Source organism: Magallana gigas, chromosome 10 (genome assembly GCF_963853765.1).
Source record: "Magallana gigas chromosome 10, xbMagGiga1.1, whole genome shotgun sequence".
In the NCBI taxonomy this organism is placed as follows: Eukaryota; Metazoa; Mollusca; class Bivalvia; order Ostreida; family Ostreidae; genus Magallana; species Magallana gigas.
In genome coordinates this window covers 35,810,190-35,829,091 of record NC_088862.1, presented here as the reverse complement: position 1 = coordinate 35,829,091, position 18,902 = coordinate 35,810,190, and the positions used below count along the sequence as shown (strand labels likewise).

Here is an 18,902-nt window from a genome sequence, read left to right as displayed (position 1 = left end):
TGACCAAGAAACCCACACAACTTTCTGCTTGCTGGGATATCACACCCTACACACAAAAGGGCGAGTCTGTATTTTACAGGATCAGAGGGGGATGTATAACTATACAAATAAAAACCCTTTCATGCCTCTTGCAACTCATCCACTAAAGGTTCCAAAAAAGTATTTGTGGGACGTTCTGTTTTACAATCTGGTATTATACCCACTAAAATAATGTTGTTTCGTTTAAAGCGCTCTTCTCATGGCAAATTTAAAATTGATAGATAAACAGCACCAACAGAATAATTTGAATATTTAAAAGGTTGAAACCAATCTACATTTAACATAAGTCCAAACTTTCTTTGCTCTGTGAAAAAATCATATTTTCTTCCATTAAAGTCTTTCCAAATATTGCCATTATAAACATCACTTAATATATCTTCAGAAGAACTTTGATTTCTCCAATTATTACATAATTCTTCAAATCCCTTTTTCTTCACAAGTCTATGTACACTTTCCTTCAGACTTTTGTAACAATTTGTTTTCCGTGCTAAAAGACTTGCTTTACCATTAACTGTGACATTATTTAGTAGTATTTCACCACAAGGTTTTCTGAAATGAGCAAGTTTGTGGTTGGGTTGAACTATTTTGCTGCATTTCTTTGAAATATTTCTACCTTCAACTGATTGAATACACTGAGAAAATTCATACAATGTAAAACATTTTGGACATACAACATATTTCTTAAAATTATCTAACTTTAAATGCAATGCATTATTTGCTTGATATACAGTTGATGGAAATTTCCTGTAAAGCTTGTCAAGAAAAGTTGAAGAGAATGAACACAGATAAAACACAGACTTGAGCAACAAAACTATAAAAGATAATGCAAGATCTGAAACAAAAAAAAAATGACTGCCACCTAAGGAGAAGTTTCAATATTGTTTGAACATACAAAGTTTCCTGGTTTTCAGTTTCTATATCAGATGTCGACTCTCCTTCACTGCTTTGAATAATCATTTCTAACAATTCATCATCAATAACTGTACCTTCACAGTCACTTTCAGTGTCGGACGATAACTCATTCCTTTCAAGATCACTTGCGGCACATGCGTCCGTTTCTTCTGTTTCCATAAAGCAGTCAACTGTGGCTCTGGATGTAGACGGAGTGTCCGAGAGATTGGTTGTTTGCACATCTTGATCACTAGCAGCACTCGTCTGGTCATGAATGGGTTTCTTTTTACATGTATGTCAGCGATAAATTTCAGAACATATGTACATAAAATTTAATTAATCAAACATAAAATAATATTTGCAAGAAAGATTTTTAAGGTACTAGAGCTCTCTTTAAGATGCCCCCTCCCTCGGGTTTATATGTAATTTAACTAGATCTTATATAGTAGTACAAGTACTAAGAATGAATAAATTATAGAAAAAAAAAAATAAAAAATGGATATTGAAAGCATTCAATGGCTATGAAAAGTAGAAGGACAGAAATGACAATTCTTAAACTTTGTTTGCTTTAGGTATAATTGTGTGCCTCAGAAAACTTACACAATGAAAAATTCCTCATTCAGACTTGACAGTTGACATTCCCCATTTCCTCTTTAATTTGTTCTTTGTTGCAACATAAGATTTAAAGCCCTTAATCAATGGGTCCTTGAAAAGGCTTGAAGATAAAGGTGTATCCTCTTGGGCACTGACCGGGGGATTTGGATTTACATCTATTCATAGAATTAAGGGATATCATATTCATAACAATTGAACTTACGTCTAACTGCTAAATTATTGGTTTAAAATTGGATTTGGAATTTTTTAACACAATGCCATTAATATAAATTGAAGGAACAGAAAAATCTACATATTCAATAGAATGAAATATTTTTAAAATCAATCAATTAAATTACATCATCATTTGTGATTTAAATATTTCTAAAATATACAAACATACCTTTCTTTGTTTTCTGTTTTCTTTCATATCTATCGCAAAAAATCCCTAGAGATTCATCTGAATCAGACGCGGAAGAGGCACACTTAACTTCTTCCTCAACTTCATGTTTGTGAAATCTCCGACTTCTTTTTAATTTTCTTCTTTTCTTTGATCGCTGCTTCACATGATTGGCTGTCTTTGTCTTACTGATACCTTCTTTCTCCATGCAAACTGTTAAAATAAATTTTATTAAAGATAATACAATGTCTTAAAATTTAAAATTATTGATATTTCCCCACTTGCATACAACTGTAACATTGTGGATTTCTGATTATTGTCATGATATATACATCTATTAATGCTGCCTTTCAAAATACAGATTTAAAATTACAATATTGCAATAGCTAAAAGACACTTACAAAGAATACATATGTATTCTGAAAATTCTTGGGCCAAAATAAAATTATTGTTTGCTTGGAACTGCCTCCTGCAGTGTTTTACTCAAATACTACCTGCTGATCAAGTTTTCATAAACCAAAAATGAAGAAATTATTGTTTTATTGATTTTTTTCTCATTGTACAATGATTACATATACATGTGAGTAGTACATTTGTTCATGTTTTTGAGATACTATTAATAGCATTTAATTTCCACTGCTTATGGAGATTTTTGTTGTTTTTTTTAAACCAAGTTTTAATTAGGTAAACTTCCAGTGTGAACAAACAAATATCCATCACTCCCTCCTGGGTCTGAAAACACCAAGATGGCAATTCCAAACAAACAATTTTTCTAAGGGCCTTATTTACATAATATATTTACCACTGCTGCATATCAATGATCAGCATCAGGTTTGCATATTAATAATCCTAAATCCTTCCCTTTGGTGTTCAGATCTTCATTGATTGTAAGCTTTTAGTGCTGGTATGTTAATGTATGTGATTATATAACTACTATTAACAAGTAAATAAGATGAAAAGTTAATTTAGTTTACAACTGGCAAGTGGTAAATCATTATCTTTGTGTAATCCATTATCTGCTGATGTTTTTACACTATGGGGTATTATCTTGATTAGATTTACTACTGCAATGACAGGTCAAGAATGCTTATCTTTATGAAAGATCACTAGGAGGCTTCATTACAGAGTGAACTGCACAGCATGATCTATGCAAATACAAATGCCATGTGCCAAATATGAGTTTTGACACAATGGATACATTCAATTACTTTTAATTAACAAACGAATGTCAAACTTACTTACAATATTTCATGTAGATTTATCAAAACTTCTGAAGTAGCTTTCTATATAAAGTGCATTTCTTAAAGAGCATTAGTACAGCTAGAATACAGGGATTTTAAATTTTCTAATTCAACTGTTCAAAATATAATCATTTGAAAACAATTTTCAAAAGAAATTTATAATTGTACATGTTTTCATAGAAATCATTTTTCAAAATGCTAAATATTCCTTTAAGATTAAGTTTTGTTTATAAAGTATATAATAAATCTTTGACACCGAGTGGTGAAAACACCTCTCTCATGGATCAACAAATATACATCACGTAATCTATCTTTAAATGTTAGAATGAAATTTAATGAATTTACTGACCTGTTTTGCATATGTTAGGCCTTTGCCAATTATTGGCTAGGACCACAACCTGAATAACCATTGGAATATATTTACCAACCCCCATCCCCTAAAATTACTGGATAATTTAATTTACAGTTGACATTTGAAGACACTAAATGTTTAGAGCATCGCACAAGCTTTGCTGAGACCTAATAGATCTTTAACTTGCTTCCATTCTTTCATATTGAGTGGATGTACGTAAACAAATGATTATAGATTTAAATGTATGGTGTCACAGTGAACTCGCTCTATATATTTCCGGCAATAAATTTTAGAGTATGGATCAAACATGTAATGTGTGTATTAGCTATTTCAAGATAAACTGCGATACTTAGCTGCCTCAGATGATTAGTTTTCAAAATTTCTTCTGGCATTCTGCTTAGATATGGAGATTATGTATATATACACGCCAGATTTAGTGTCTTATTTTTCCAATTTTTAGCTATATTTGCATAGACAATACATCAGTAAGGAGGAAATAAAAAAAATATAGTGCTTTTAAAGTTACAGCCTTGTCATTTTGAACCCAATTAAAAAAAGAATAAAGACAAATAAATAAACAGTTAAAAATCTATGTAGATACTGCATATTGTCAAACCATCAAATTGGAAAATGGGAAATTACATATCTACATGTACAAACATGGACTTTGGGCAAGGATACAATGTAGGTATTTAGAATGCAAAAAAAGAATTTTTTTTTTTTAATTATGAACCACGAAAAAAAAAATGGAAGTCAGAAAACAAATTACAAAAGAAAAATACTATTTATCGCTTACACCTTTCATCAAACTACACACAAATTATATTTTACAGTCTGATCAAATCCCCCCAAAAGTAAAGAATGGTTTTAGGGGGAAGCAGATTTATGTATTTTGTAAGAATATTTTAAAACTTTGAAAATAATTCTCTCTCCTCTCTCCCTTAAAAAATTATTTGATGTCAATTGATAATTGTCAATATATCAGTTAGTTGTCAATGATGCACGGTATGTGTAATTCTTGCTGCGCTTAAATTATATATATATATCTTCATGCATATGAGTTTAAGATGGCGACTTTGTACAGAAGCACCCCCATCTCTCTCTCAACCCCACCCCCTTCCTTCATCTACTAGCTGCAACATAATGCATTTACAAATAATGACCTAGAGACAGGTCGTTATTGATACAATTTTAAGAGACAGCAACTGAAATACATACAGGAACTACATACCAATGATCTTAAACTGTTCCACTGGCTAACATGTACATACACACATAATCTTAGCAAACTGAAAGTTCTATAGGTATAGCCTAACCTGCGAGTACCCATTATTGCCGAAAAAATCATAAGTTTTCTCTATTATTCTCTTCATGTAAGCTGTCATGTAATAATTTCTAGTCAAATTTCTGCACTGTTCATTTATTTAATTTGAGGAATAAGTTTTATTTTATTCTCATCAATATCAACTGTTCTTTTCGTTGTCCCTGCGGCCACATGCACACAAAGGGAGGAGCATGTGCTTCACATGTTTCGGCACAAATAATTACAAATTAAAGATTTGCATTGCTTATTTATTTAAAGCTATTTTAAAATAAGTTTAAGTGTGTCCAGTTAAAGAAATAATGTGTGTGAAAGTTAATAGCAACGCCTCTGATTTACACTGCAGGTGCGTGTGATAAATCTTTGATCCGCATCAGGTTGCAAACAAAATGTCTTACAAGCAAGCACACGCTCGGTTTTCTTTCTCAAATATTGTGTAGTAGAAATGGTATCTTGCTTATTTTTTTCAAATATAATAACACGGAGGTAAATATTCTTCGAGATTGGACCTAAACAAAAAATGCTCTGTCATCAAAGAGGATAACAAGTCAAACATTCAGTGGCATGTGTCATCCCACGGGTACGGATACAATTGATATACGTTTTCATAGGCTTACGTTTGTTATGGTGAGTTCCGAGATACGCATTTGAAGTAAATTTTCTTCATTCACAACTCTTATAGGTCTATTATTTATTTTGGTTTGTAGCTAAAAACACCGAATAGATAGCGGAAATCTTGCTGTTTTTATAACAATCGGCATAATCCGAGATTCCTCTGACTCTAACCCCCGCTTTTATATTGTGACTTGACTTGCAAGTCACAATATAAAGGCGGGGGTTAAAGTCAGAGGAATCTCGGATTAAAATCGGCAATCATGGGTACTCGGCAATAATGGATACTCGCACGTTATGTCTAAAAGAATATTCGATTTTCATGCATGTGCACACATTTCTAACAACTTTACTTTAAAAAATACTTACATAAACTTGGATTCCCTTTGTTCTTGACCAGTTGATTGAAATGGCGTGGTGCGTCTCATATTACAACTACGTCAGCATGGTCAGCATCATTAACTTTATCAATAGCGTATTCGATGTTGATTAGAAAGTGTAAAATCGTGAATTTTTACGAATAGGCCTAGCTATTCCGCAGACTTTTAAGATATGGCATTTTGAATAATTTACTAAACGATGATTTATTTCCTTTCATAAGCTATTCATAAAATGTGCAATAAGTAAAGTACAAAACTTGGTACGATCTGTCATATCAGTTGCTGATAAAAAAAAAAGCCAATAGAATCATCCGTCTCAGCATGCACTTTGCGCGGTCAGTTTCTCCGAGAGTTTAAAAAGGAGTTTGGATGTGCGGCTTGACCAAACACAAAGTAAAGATGGATCGAGACTCTGACGCCACAGAAATTGAAGATGAAAGTCTGCATCTTTACTTTTCCGGTGAAGATTCTGCATCCCTGTTATCTGGAACTCCAAAGGTGAGCTTTTGTTTTTGTTTTGTTTTTTCTTTTTTGTTTCAAACGTTCAAAAATTCTGTTCTGAACATCAACAGTCTCTTTACTGTTCTAATAGTGACGTTAGTGTTAAAACCAACTTTGTCTAAATTATCATTATAACAGTTAACTAATTGAAAAAAAATCACATAGGGAGGAGGAGGAGGTGGTTCCGGGAGATTATTTTGTTTGCCCAGGGTGGGGAAGGGTAAAGGCACTTGCTCATACCTTTAACCTTATGTGAATTCAGAAGGGGGTAACACATCTTCTGAGAAATTTAACTTTTAATAGTTTAACAAAGCTAGCTGGTCTATAATTAGGCAACTTTCTTTCATAAGGATCCTTAACATCCCATGACTTCTACTCTTTTAGTTTACGACAGAACATCACAACAAGGCGATTTTAGCGCATTGTAAAACAGTTTATATTGCCAAAATGTGTTGTCCATCTCTGCGGTGCAGTGGGTGTTGCTTCGGTCTACTAACCTGCATGCAGGTTCAAATACTGCAGGGACTTTTATTTTCATAAATAACATTAAAATTTAAAAAGTTGATTTTCTACAAAACTTGAATTTTGCTAAAAATCCATATCTTTAAGTAATGTAATTTAGAAGAATCTGCTTGCATGCAGAACTTATCCCAGGTGTGTGGAGGACCCTGAAGCAATATACTTCATTGAAAACAGGGATATCAGGTTATCAACATTAGCTTAAAAACTCTCTACTGGTGTGCGACCAGTTTATGTAAATGATACTATTAGGTTTATAATTTTTTCTACAGAAACAAAAAGTCTGGATTTGATAGGCAAGAGCCCTGAGGGTCATCTTTGAGCTCAGTACAAATCCCCAACTAAGTTGATTTTATCTTTTCCCCCATGCCAATCATATCTCTAAACTTTACATGCTATTAGTTGAAACATTTTAAAACGAAATGATTTTTTTTAGGGAACTCAGAATGGGGAAAAAAGTGTTTGCAGTCTTAGACGATCTCCCAGAAAAACTGTGAAAAATGTAAATACTCAAAAAGACAGCTATCTTCATCAGAGTCTGAAGATTCAAATGACAATACAGAAGTACAAAAGCCTGAGCAAAGATAAAAGGTAAGACAAGCATGACATTTCATTAGTTGAACTGTTCTAGTTCATGCTAATTCTCTGATTTTAAAAAAAAAATGTTTACCTATTTTAGAAAGCTGGAAATAAAGTGCAATCTGAAGATAGGTTATAAAGAAAAATGCAGAAAAAAATCTTCTCGACAGCTGATATCAACAGAGTCTGATCATGAAAATTCAGATAGCCTTTTAAGGAGATCAACATTTCAAACTCAGAAGGTATATTTATAACTGCATGATATTTTCTTATCAATTGTAAGTTTAATTATCCTTGTGCGTTTATTTTTGGACAGTCTTAATCCATGGGTTTCCTTCAGAAATTAAATGAGCAATGATTTTAAAATTTGAAAAGATCATTAGGAGTAGCAATGATGCTTTTTTTTTTACATTAGCCGATTAGTCTTTTTATACAGTTATATTTATGCTCTCAACATAAATACATGTTTTTCATTAATGAATCTTTAGTCTTAAAAAAGTTTGCAGACAATACATCAAAGGGTTCATTATAGCATTTTTGTTACCGTAGTTCAATTTTTTGATTTTAGAGTGATAATTAACAAAATTAGCTTTTTTTGTTGGGATAAACTTATTATTTACTTTTTGACTTACTTGAAGCACATTTTAAAATCTCAGTCGATTGATTGTTAGTTTACTGTAGTACCATATTCATACAAAAGTGCATGTGCTTCTATGATAATGAGCAATATGTAAACAGAAAATATTTTAATCGCATTGAGAGGCATAAAGGGTTACTCAGCTCTACAATGCTCGCATGTTTTCCATGACATTTCGGCAGATTTGGATTATCATAAATGTCGGAAAATAAAATAATTTATTAGGATGAAAATGTTTTATTGATCTGAGTTGTTTGTGGTCCTAACAAACAAAAGTTTTATTTTGGCCCAATATAGTGAGTCATTTCAGTCTCTTTTCCGTTGATTTTTTCTAGAAAAAGAGTTTTACTCCACGTGTTGAAATTAGAAGATCGCCAAGGAAATCTGTCAGAGAAGCTGCATCTCCTACTGCAAATGCAAGTTTTCAAGAATTGTCATCATCGGAGTCTGGGGATACAGAGGACTCTTTCCACCTCCAAAGGCCCCACTCTACCAAGGTTAGATATAGTTTTATGGAAACCTGTAGGTTTAACATGATTTATATATAAATCAATAATAAAACTATATTTATAAAGGATGGTTCAAAATTTGTTTTTCTTCTAAATGAAGTACATTGTAACTTTCATTGAGAGAAGAAGACTCCAGAAGATGGACAAACACCAAAAGCAAGTCAAAAATCAAAGGAAAAGAATAAAGTAAGAACTCTTTTCTTGCCCTTGAATCAATAACTTACTGTTGATGCACATATTTTTGTTGGGTTTAAATTTCATTGTTTTTTAACCAAAAACAATTTTGTTGGCAATTAATTTTGTCATATTGTAATCCCTAAAATGTGTTGCATTAGCATATCAACTCTGTATTTATTAAAAATACTTGGGTTAAAAATACGTCACGAATTTAATTTTGTTCAATATTACTGCCAACAAAAATAACAAAATTTAAATCCTCAACGAATATTTCTGCTTCTACAGTATATTAACATGTAGATATACGTCCATGAATAATGTATTGGTTTATTTGTTTAATTTCAAAATTTTCATGTTTGTAGATTCATAGATGAAGAGAATTTGGAGTTGACAGACTTCATCAAAAAAAGTGTTCAGGGCATAGCTTCCGAGGAGAAAATTGAAGTGATAAATGGTAAAAAAAAAAATTCAAATGAACTTTTTAAAGATTTTATGTATACAGCTTCATTCCTTTCATATGTCATATCATATAGTAAAATGAATTATATTTCTAATGTAATGAATGACGGAAGAGTTCTTTAGGAAGTAATAAGGTGTATTCTATTTATTTATGTAAGGAATTTAAGACAGTGATGAAGCCTGCAACAATAATTTTAATTTATAATCTTCACTATATTTTAATTTGATATTTTTAGCTGCCATTAAACGATACTTCACTTCCCAAAAAGAGGCAGAAAACAGGCAGAAGAAGAATAAAACAGAAATTCACAAAAGAGACAGGCGACGTACGAAAGAAAGAAAGAGGTGAGAACAGATAAATATTAGTGCAAAAGAATGATTATTATTATTCCTATGTTTTGAAAGGATATCTAAAAGGCCATCTTTACTAAAAAAGAAAATTACCCCTTATTTTCAAAATGGGTCAGTTGTATCAGGGGAAGAAAAGAAGACCAAAGGTCATCAGTTTCTGCAGCTCCCAGAGGCCCACAAATACATGAGCAGTGATGAAGAGGTGGACAATGGCTTCCTGTCCCATCCTTATTCATGAGAGAGTGAGGAATGGAGAAAAATTAAAGATAGCCTGGACAAAAAGTTTCTAGAGACATGCCCTCCACGCAGCAAGCGGCTGTTGGCTAAAAGAACAAGGGGCTCAGTCAAAAACCAAGAGCCACCCAATGTTGACCCAACTCATTCGTGGGTTTTAAATGAAGATTAAAGTGTTTTTAATTATGAATATACTGATAAATATTATTGTTGTTTCTATGAATAAATAATTTCTTCACACAACGTTTAGTCTGATTTTTTTGAAAGTCGGAATAAAGCTATAAAAACATATTAAGTAAATTATGAAAATCCAGTAAAATTTGTAAATATATATACCTTAAGTTTCAGGTAAATATCAACTTTACTTGCATTGATTAGAAGTAAAGTTTTGTTATGGTTAATATTTAGAACCTTTAATGTTCAGTAAAAATAATTTTACTTGTAATTACATGCTTATAAAGGCATTGTTAAAGATGACCTTTACTGTCGTAAAGGAATATTTACTTTCGGTAAATGTAAAATTTACACAATCTGTAAAGATGTTGTAAAGTGAGCCATTACAAACATTTACTTGTATGTAAATATGAGTAAAGATCACATTTACCATATTTTCCTTTTTAAAGTAAATAGGAGTAAAGGCAATTAAAGACAATGTAAATATGACTTTTACAATAACTTTTCTTGCTTTGTAAATACAAATTTTCATGCAGTGGGACCGTGTGTTTATAGCTCTACACAAATTTATTGAGTGATGTAACGGACCGTGTGTTTAAAGCTCCACACAAACTTATTCAGTGAAGTAACAGACCGTGTGTTTATAGTTCTACACAAACTTATTCATGAAGTAACGGACCGTGTGTTTATAGCTCTACGCAAACTTATTCAGTGATGTAACAGACCATGTGTTTATAGCTCTACACAAACTTGTTCAGTGATGTAACGGACCGTGTGTTTATAGCTCTACACAAACTTATTCATGATGTAAAGGACCGTTTGTTTATAGCTCTACGCAAACTTATTTAGTGTTGTAACGGACCATGTCTTTATAGTTCTACGCAAACTTATTCAGTGATGTAACGGACTCGGTGTTTATAGCTCAACGCAGACTTATTCAGTGATGTAATTGACCGTGTGTGTATAGCTCTACATGTTTGTGCACATCATGTTGTGTTTTTCCCAAATAATCTCACTTATGATTCACATTTGATGTACATGAAAGTGAATAAAATACATCTAAATATCCGTTTAGTCATATCTATTTATTAGTCAGACTCCGTGCAGTAAACAAAAGAACAAGAGAACAATAATGGATCGAAATATTTTTTTTAACATTGTTTATCTCCCTCAGTATGCATTTTATAAACAACATGATTTGATATTAAAAGGGACATCACTCCTTCTAAATCTATCATATCAAATTTTCCTTCAATCATGCATGTCTATAATTTTTAGCTCACCTGAGCTGAAAGCTCAAGTGAGCTTTTCTGATCAAAATTTGTCGGTTGTTTGTCGTTGGTGTTGGCGTTGTTGTAAACTTTTCACGTTTTCATCTTCTTCTCCGAAACCACCAAACCAATTTTGACCAAACTTGGCACACAGCATCACTGGGTGAAGGGAAATGAAGTTTGTTTTTTTAAAGGGGAGATAATAAAGAATTATTTTTAAAAATTTGGTATTTTTCAAAAATCTTTTCCAAAAAAAAAAAATAGGCCAGAAAAGCAGTAACTTGTATGGAAATATCTTAGGTAGTGTAGATTCCAGTTTGTTCAAATCATGGTCCCCGGGGGTAGAACGGAGCCACAATGGGGGGATGGACTTTTGAATATATAGCAACAATCTTTAAAAATCTTCTTCTTAAAAACCATTTGCCCAGAAAAGTTTAAACTTGTGTGGAAACATCCACAGATAGTGTTGATTCAAATTTGTTTCAATCATGGTCCATGGGGGTAGAGCGGGGCCAGAATTGGGGGCCAAATCTTTACATAGGAAAATATAAAGAAAATCTATAAAAAATCTTCTTTTCAAAAACTATTTGGCCAAAAAAGCTCAAATTTGGATGGAAGCATTCTCATACAGTGTAGATACAAGTTTGTTTAAATCAAGGTCCCGGGGGTAGGGTGGGGCACATTGTGGGGGTCGAATTTTTATAAAGGAATGTATAGAGAAAATCTGAGAAAATCTTTTCAAAAACCATTCGGCCAGAAAAACTTAAACTTATATGGAAGAATCCTCAGACAGTGTAGATTAAAGTGTTTTTTTTCAAATCATGATCCCGGGGGTATGTTGGGGCCACACTAGGGGGGGGGGTCAACATTTTACGTAGGAAGATGCAGGGAAAAATCTTTAAAATTGTCTTGAAAAGTTTTCAGTCCAAAAAGCAAAAGCAGTAACTTGAGTGAAAGCACAGGTTGTGCAGATTAAAGTTTGATCAAACCATGATTCCCTAGAAAAAGGTGGGGCCACAAAGGGGGGGGGGGGTTGGAATACAGGACAAGATAACAATCTTATTACAAATAAAACAACAAAAGGGCTTGATATTTACCATAAAGATATGTGGATAAAAATCAGCAGATTAATTTTAATTTTTTTTAGCAAGATCTACTGTACTTTATTGTCAATATATTTTAATTTTGATACTGTAATGCTGATTTGATCAGGATTAAGACTGTTGTTGCTAAGGTGAGTGATGTGGCCCCTGGGCGTCTTGTTGTTTTTTAACGAAAATTAAATTATGTATAAAAATGTGCAAAAACTCGCAAACAATGTTGAAATTAATTAGTAATTACTAGTACTTGTATTATGCACATTGACATATTATGTTCTAAAAACCTACCAGGCTTTACGTAATTCCGTGCAGCGGTTTGCGAGGAGATGCGCTTAGAAACTGTTCATTAAGTGCTATATTCAGTATAAATTAATGAAGTTGAATGTTTAGGGTTATATGAACATCTTCACAGTGTTTTCTAAAGACCTACAACGATTTTGGAAATTCCATTTAGCGGTTTAAGATCTAGAAGAGTTTTGCTTTAAAAAGGGAATGATCTGACAAGGATTATCCAATCTCGTCAACCACGGCCCTTTACGGAGACGTCACAGCCGCTCTAGGTGGGTATCTTTGTGCCCGCTACACTCGCCTTGTTTCTACATGACCATCCTCCTACTTTGCCGAGCCTTCGTTCATCCTTCTGGGACGTAATGCAGATTTCATGAAAAGAAAATGTGTTATTAAACAGTTGTTAATTTTGGATTATTTTTCACCATGTTAAGGTAGAATTTTATTTCAAAATGCACTTTAATGGTGACAGTCATCAACAATGCACACTTTTTTATCATCCCCAACACTCGATTCTTAGATCAAATCTTTCAGGAAGATACATTTGAAACTTGGAGTTGAGACGGGACCAGGCTCTTCCAACAACATAGCTATCTTCAAAATCAATTCATTTATTCTCCCAATCCATGTGAATAGTAGAATGGGTTAAAGTCATATCAACATATTTACATATACATGTATACAAACGGTGAAACCGTAATAGTAAGCAATGCTAGATCATTACGTTCGTGAGGAACAGACAGTCTCAAGAACTTATTAATATATAGATTTTTCAAAGTTGTGATTCTACAACAAATTAAAGAACTAAAGGGTATTTGAACACAGTCCTTCGTGCGAAGATTTTCGAATCGAAGATAATATGTTACGTTCTAAAAGGTAGTGGAACCCGTATTCAATGTGATCAATTTAACAGTAAATAAATTACAACCTCTTTTGTGTCGTTGTAAACTATGGTGTTCCAATGGGGCCACATCGAACATCGCACTTTCGCCTCTAGGCCGAAGATGCAAGAGTGCGAAGGTGCGAAGTCGAAGTTGCGAAGGCAAAGGAACGAAAGTGCGAAGATCCGACGGCAAAGCGCAAAGATGCAAAGGCGAAAGTGCGAAGGCGAAGAAGTGTGACTACTATCGCTCCTTCGCCTTCGCAACTTCGCACTTTCGCTTTCGGCTTTTTTGATGGCATATCAAGTTTTGGTTGAATTTGCGATAGGATTATATTTAGCATGGTCACATGTCAAGCACATGTTCCTCTACAGCTTAAGCAACACCTAACGAAACATATGGATGGTTATATTCGTTTAAGTATCATTCGGAAAGTGTCTGTGTTGTTCATAATGTTTTGGGAAAATGCTGGTTTGAGTTACACATATATTTAATCGTTCTAATTGGTTAAGAGAAACACATCCCAGAGCGATAATATGTGTTAAATTCAAACCAGCATTTTCTACAACGTTCAATTTCTAGGGTACACAATGATATTTCTAATGCCTAGTGGGTCATTACTCCAACTTCTTGATTTAATTTATTTCGATTTAACATCAATTTGACAGCAACAAAAACGTAGAATAGAATTAACGCCTGAAAACGACACCTTTTGAAGATTTTGGCAGTTATTTACCGCATTTAAAAAAAAAGCACCAAAAATTGAATATGTAGGGTAAACAAATTGTTGTCATCTTCACTACCCGGTATTCATCCTTTAAAAGACAATCTTAAAGGATTATTTAATAGGAACACATTGTAATTTCTCATAATAATACTAATACTTTAAGAAGCATTTCCCCTTCTTATCTGCACATCTTCTTTGTTATTACATCAAATATTGGTATCAAGATTTAAAAACACCGCTGACGCCATTTTAAGACACTATATATATTGAAGTTTGTAATACACTGCTCAGAAGTTCTAATCCTGGAATGCATCACTACATGTTAAGCAAAAATTGTCAAATCGATTGTATTATTCTGATGCATATAATACAAATCAGGGTACATGTATCTCTGTTTGATGATTTGTTTCCACAACAAAACAATTTGATTTATGGTGTTTAACAAATATTTTCCAGATATAACGTTCTTTTTTTGGAGTTATTCAAAATGTAAATTAACATGTATATTAAGTTATTCTTAAATGAAGGTTTAACAGCTTAATGTTTTAGGTTTACCTTAACACCAGGGAAGCCTTGGTACCATTCATTCTATGACAGCATACTTACAATATAAGACACCTGTTGGAATGTCTTAAAGTTTGGGTGATTTTTAAGAGTCTTAAGTTGGGACGGCTTTGGGAAACTCTCTTATGATTATGGTGTGTCCTCCGATAAATCTGAAATATATCTTAGTTTTTAAATATCTTAAAAACACGCCTTCCGGGCTCTAAAACTCTTAGATTTTCATAACGCTGTTTCGCATTCTTATAAGAAACAAAACAGAGAAGCAGCGGCTTTATGTTATCAATAATGATATCAAATAGAAACATGTTTGAAAGTTCATGTATATCTTGACATAAACATTTTTTTCATACTCTACAAACTGACTGACAACGAATGACAGATTTGATGTTGAATACGTATGGCGATGATATAAAGCATGTATTGACCAATTTTATTACAAAACTGCTTCGTAAATACGAATTTATAAGCCAAAATTGCCATCTTATTATGTTTTAAAAGACATACTAATTGTTCGCTCTTAACACTGACGCATGTTGATCACATGACCAATACTTTGACGAGAAAGAAATTCATTTCAAAATAACTATAAACACTGTGTCAACATAGATAACAACAATCAGAATCATTTTACCTTTGAGTGTGTTCTCATATAGAATGTAATGGAAAGGACGTTAATGATCAGACCACGACCAGGTAAATCTGCAGGTTTTCAACCAAAGAATTCGGTAACATGTTTACACATGCACAAACTGATAACGTTTTAAAATATAAAGTTTTAAATGCTGGTTCTTTTTGCGCCTTTTTAGGTTAACGTACGCTATGCCGAACTATCAAATACAAACAAGTCATATATCCCCTGCATTTATAAAACTTGAATTTATAACAGCGACTTTGTCACATTTATAGCTTTCCATAGTGGTGATCAGACATTCAGTTGCTGACACACCGCTTTAAATGTCTTGCTGGACAAAACAGGTAGGCTTGCTAACCTTTATTTGAAAATATTAACTACTACAATTTTTGATATAGTTTAGTATGTTTCACTATGATCATATTTACAGTCAGTAATTTTCGTGTTGTAATGGACACGATGAAATGCCATTTTTATGATAGGTACATGTAACAATGTAATAGGATATGTGCCCAGTGGTTGAATTCATCATTTTTGCAAAACGTATTTTAAAGATAAAGTTTTAAAACAATTAAATGTGTCCGGAGATGCAGTAAACTATAGAAAAGTACAAATCCGTTTTTGCAAAACATATTTTGGAAATATATATAGCTTAATAATACATGTATTCAAATGTGTGGGGGGATGCAATTAAGTAACCATTACCCTTTGTCGGAATCCATAGCTTGTCACAGTAAACCCGAAAGGTTTTAAATACGCGAGAGGGAGAGAGATACTTTTTACTTCGATCAAAACATAATATTTTTGTTGACATTTTTAGTCATATTCAGTATATTGATAATTTGAAAATTCTAAAACGATGAAGGTATCTTTGATTGCAATGCAATTTCGTCCATTAGAATACTGATATATGTCATATGCCACCTTAAATTATTTCGGAACAAATCGTCCAAATGGGTTACAACCGGTTGAACACAATTTTCTCGGAGAGGAATTATATTGCTAAAGTTAAAGTATACCTCTTTACATTTATAAACACATTTTTGTAAATGTGACAATTCTAAAATGTTATAAATACCAGTCTTGCAAACGTTAGGCCTATAGGGAAAAATGATCAAGTGATTTTGCTTAATTAAGACCAAAAATAACATAAAACACTAAAATATCAAACGTTTATTAATAATGAAGGACGATAATAAGTTATTTATTATAAACCTTATACACATTGACTTTCTCGAGAACCAATACTAGCTCCTATTCCATTTTAAAATGCCGTTTTTAAGCACTTCCTGATTTGTGAAGCATTTGATTGGAAAAGACTAGAAAACAATTATGATATGAAGTTTATTTATTACATTTATGAATACTTTGTCATGTCTTAATTTAAAGTTCATGATTAACATATGTTTTAATCTGATAATCTGGAGTATATTTGAAAACAAACCGTTTGCTATGTTTGCCCAGTTCTGTCAACTCGTTTGTCAAAATTTTCAAATTAAAAAAATGATAGGATATTTATAGATTTGTAAAAGTGTAACAGCACGTTAGAGACAACGCGCTAGCAAAGTGACAAGGCTCTAACGCATTTATAACAACGTGCAAGTGCAACGTTAGAAACAATGTGCTAACGCAGAGTGACGACGCAGTAATGCGTTTATAACAACGCAATAGTTCGACGTTTAGTAAAAACGTACAAGGGCGAAGTGAAGAGGCACTTGCGCGTTAATAGCAACGCGCAAGCGCGTTAATGACAATGTCTCCGAGTCCTGAGTCTCGAAGTCCCCCACCTAGGTATGAGGCATCACTTACTCAAAATACATTCATTCATGCATGGCATAAAAAGGTTACAAAGGTTATATAGAATATAAAATACATTACTCAATATAGGGTACCAGAGTTATCGTTACAGACACAGAATCGCCAAATATGACACTTGTTTTTAAACCCTCAGTTTGGATATTATTATGCCCGTATTATGCACCTGGTTTAGAAATACTACGCAGTGCTACAAGAGTCAGATAGTTCATTCTGTTAGTTATCATTACCACAATTCATTGCGCAGTACTTATGTATACATAAGTATCATAGTGACTAATATGTAATACTAATAATTCAAGGTCATATCATGGCTATCTGTTAACAATTGATTTTATGGTCAATTTTCAAATTACAGAAAAAAAACATTGGTGGGCAAGTCAAAATCTAAAAAGAATATTACCATGGAAACCGAAAATTATTTTCATTTTTTTTTTTATATATTGTTTTTAAAAATATCATAGAAGTTATCATTGAATTAAACTCATTGTTTTACAGCTGTTTATGACATATACATGTTAGGTAGAAAAATTGACACTTTTTACTAAGACAACAAGGTTAAAGATAAGAAGAAAAACACACACAAAAAAACATATTGGTTCTGTCAAGGTTGCTGGTTGCACGCGATGGCGTGTGAAAAAGTTGCGTTAGCGCGACCGTGTGTTGTGTTTTAGCGTGACGGTGTGTTGTGCAAAGTTGCGTTAGAGCATTGGCGTTTTCTGTGTTAGCGCAAGGGCGTGTAGTACAAAATTTCGTTAGCGTTTTACATATTAGCGCAATGGCGGGTTGTGCAAAATTGTGTTAGTGCCATGGCCCGTTGTGTGTTAGCATGACGGCACGTTTATCTGAACGCAATATCGCGCAAACATAAAAAGCCCCATCCAGACACCGTACACATGCAACTCAATTAAGTCGGAATTTAAAGGAATATATTCAAGAGATAAGGAATCGTTCTTTGAATATTATTTAAGGAATTAATTTAATTTAAATATACTAGTACATGTATGCTATACGATATAACAAAATTTGGGGCGGTGCTTTATAAAATGCAAAACGGTTTATAAAAAAAAACCGTAAACTGTTCCAAGTTCTTATACTAAATTGATTCCTTATAATATAATTTTCTACTACTAAAATCAGATCAAAAGCCCTTTAAGTTGTTAAAATATGTTTAAAATCTGTTCAAAATTTAAACGTAAAGTCAAGCAGATAAATACGTTTCGCACTCGCGTCGTATTGTAACGTAGGCAATAAATTATGTTCTACGATATATATAAATTTGTTTAGTCAATCAAATGAGAAGTCTTATTATTCAAAGAATTATTCCGTATTACTTATTTTTATATAATTTTCAGGACTGAATATTAGAATATTGACATATTTGTGTGGTTTTCATTTCTTTTAATTATGCTATCCCCACTTGCGTCCCAACATACGGCTTTTTTTGATTTATTGGACTATTTTATACAAAATTGATTCGTAGTGTAGACGAATACACTGAAAATATAAATCGTAATTAAGTGCACCAAAGTCACCTTTTAAAATAAAAATAGATATATGTGCTGAAATAATCTACATTGAATAGAATCATTATTTGTACATGCACTTCGAATTCCCGTTGACTCTTAACAGAATTCCTCAGAATTCGAATGCAT

General features: G+C 32.7%; 1 protein-coding gene and 2 long non-coding RNA genes across 7 annotated transcripts in view; 2 read left to right on the top strand and 1 right to left on the bottom strand.

Annotated features, from left to right (window-relative positions):
• The window catches only part of LOC105332837 (uncharacterized), a 302,923-nt gene that overhangs the window by 145,956 nt on the left and 138,065 nt on the right, over nucleotides 1-18,902 (top strand). The gene's annotated exons all lie outside the window — the stretch shown is intronic.
• Nucleotides 1,513-6,492, bottom strand: LOC117686913 (uncharacterized). Its single transcript, XR_010710069.1, has 3 exons — nucleotides 5,820-6,492; nucleotides 1,928-2,137; nucleotides 1,513-1,700 (listed from the first exon to the last, which is right to left on the bottom strand). It is a non-coding gene; the product is annotated as an uncharacterized lncRNA (long non-coding RNA).
• Nucleotides 7,540-8,810, top strand: LOC136272480 (uncharacterized). Its single transcript, XR_010710491.1, has 3 exons — nucleotides 7,540-7,671; nucleotides 8,402-8,563; nucleotides 8,699-8,810. It is a non-coding gene; the product is annotated as an uncharacterized lncRNA (long non-coding RNA).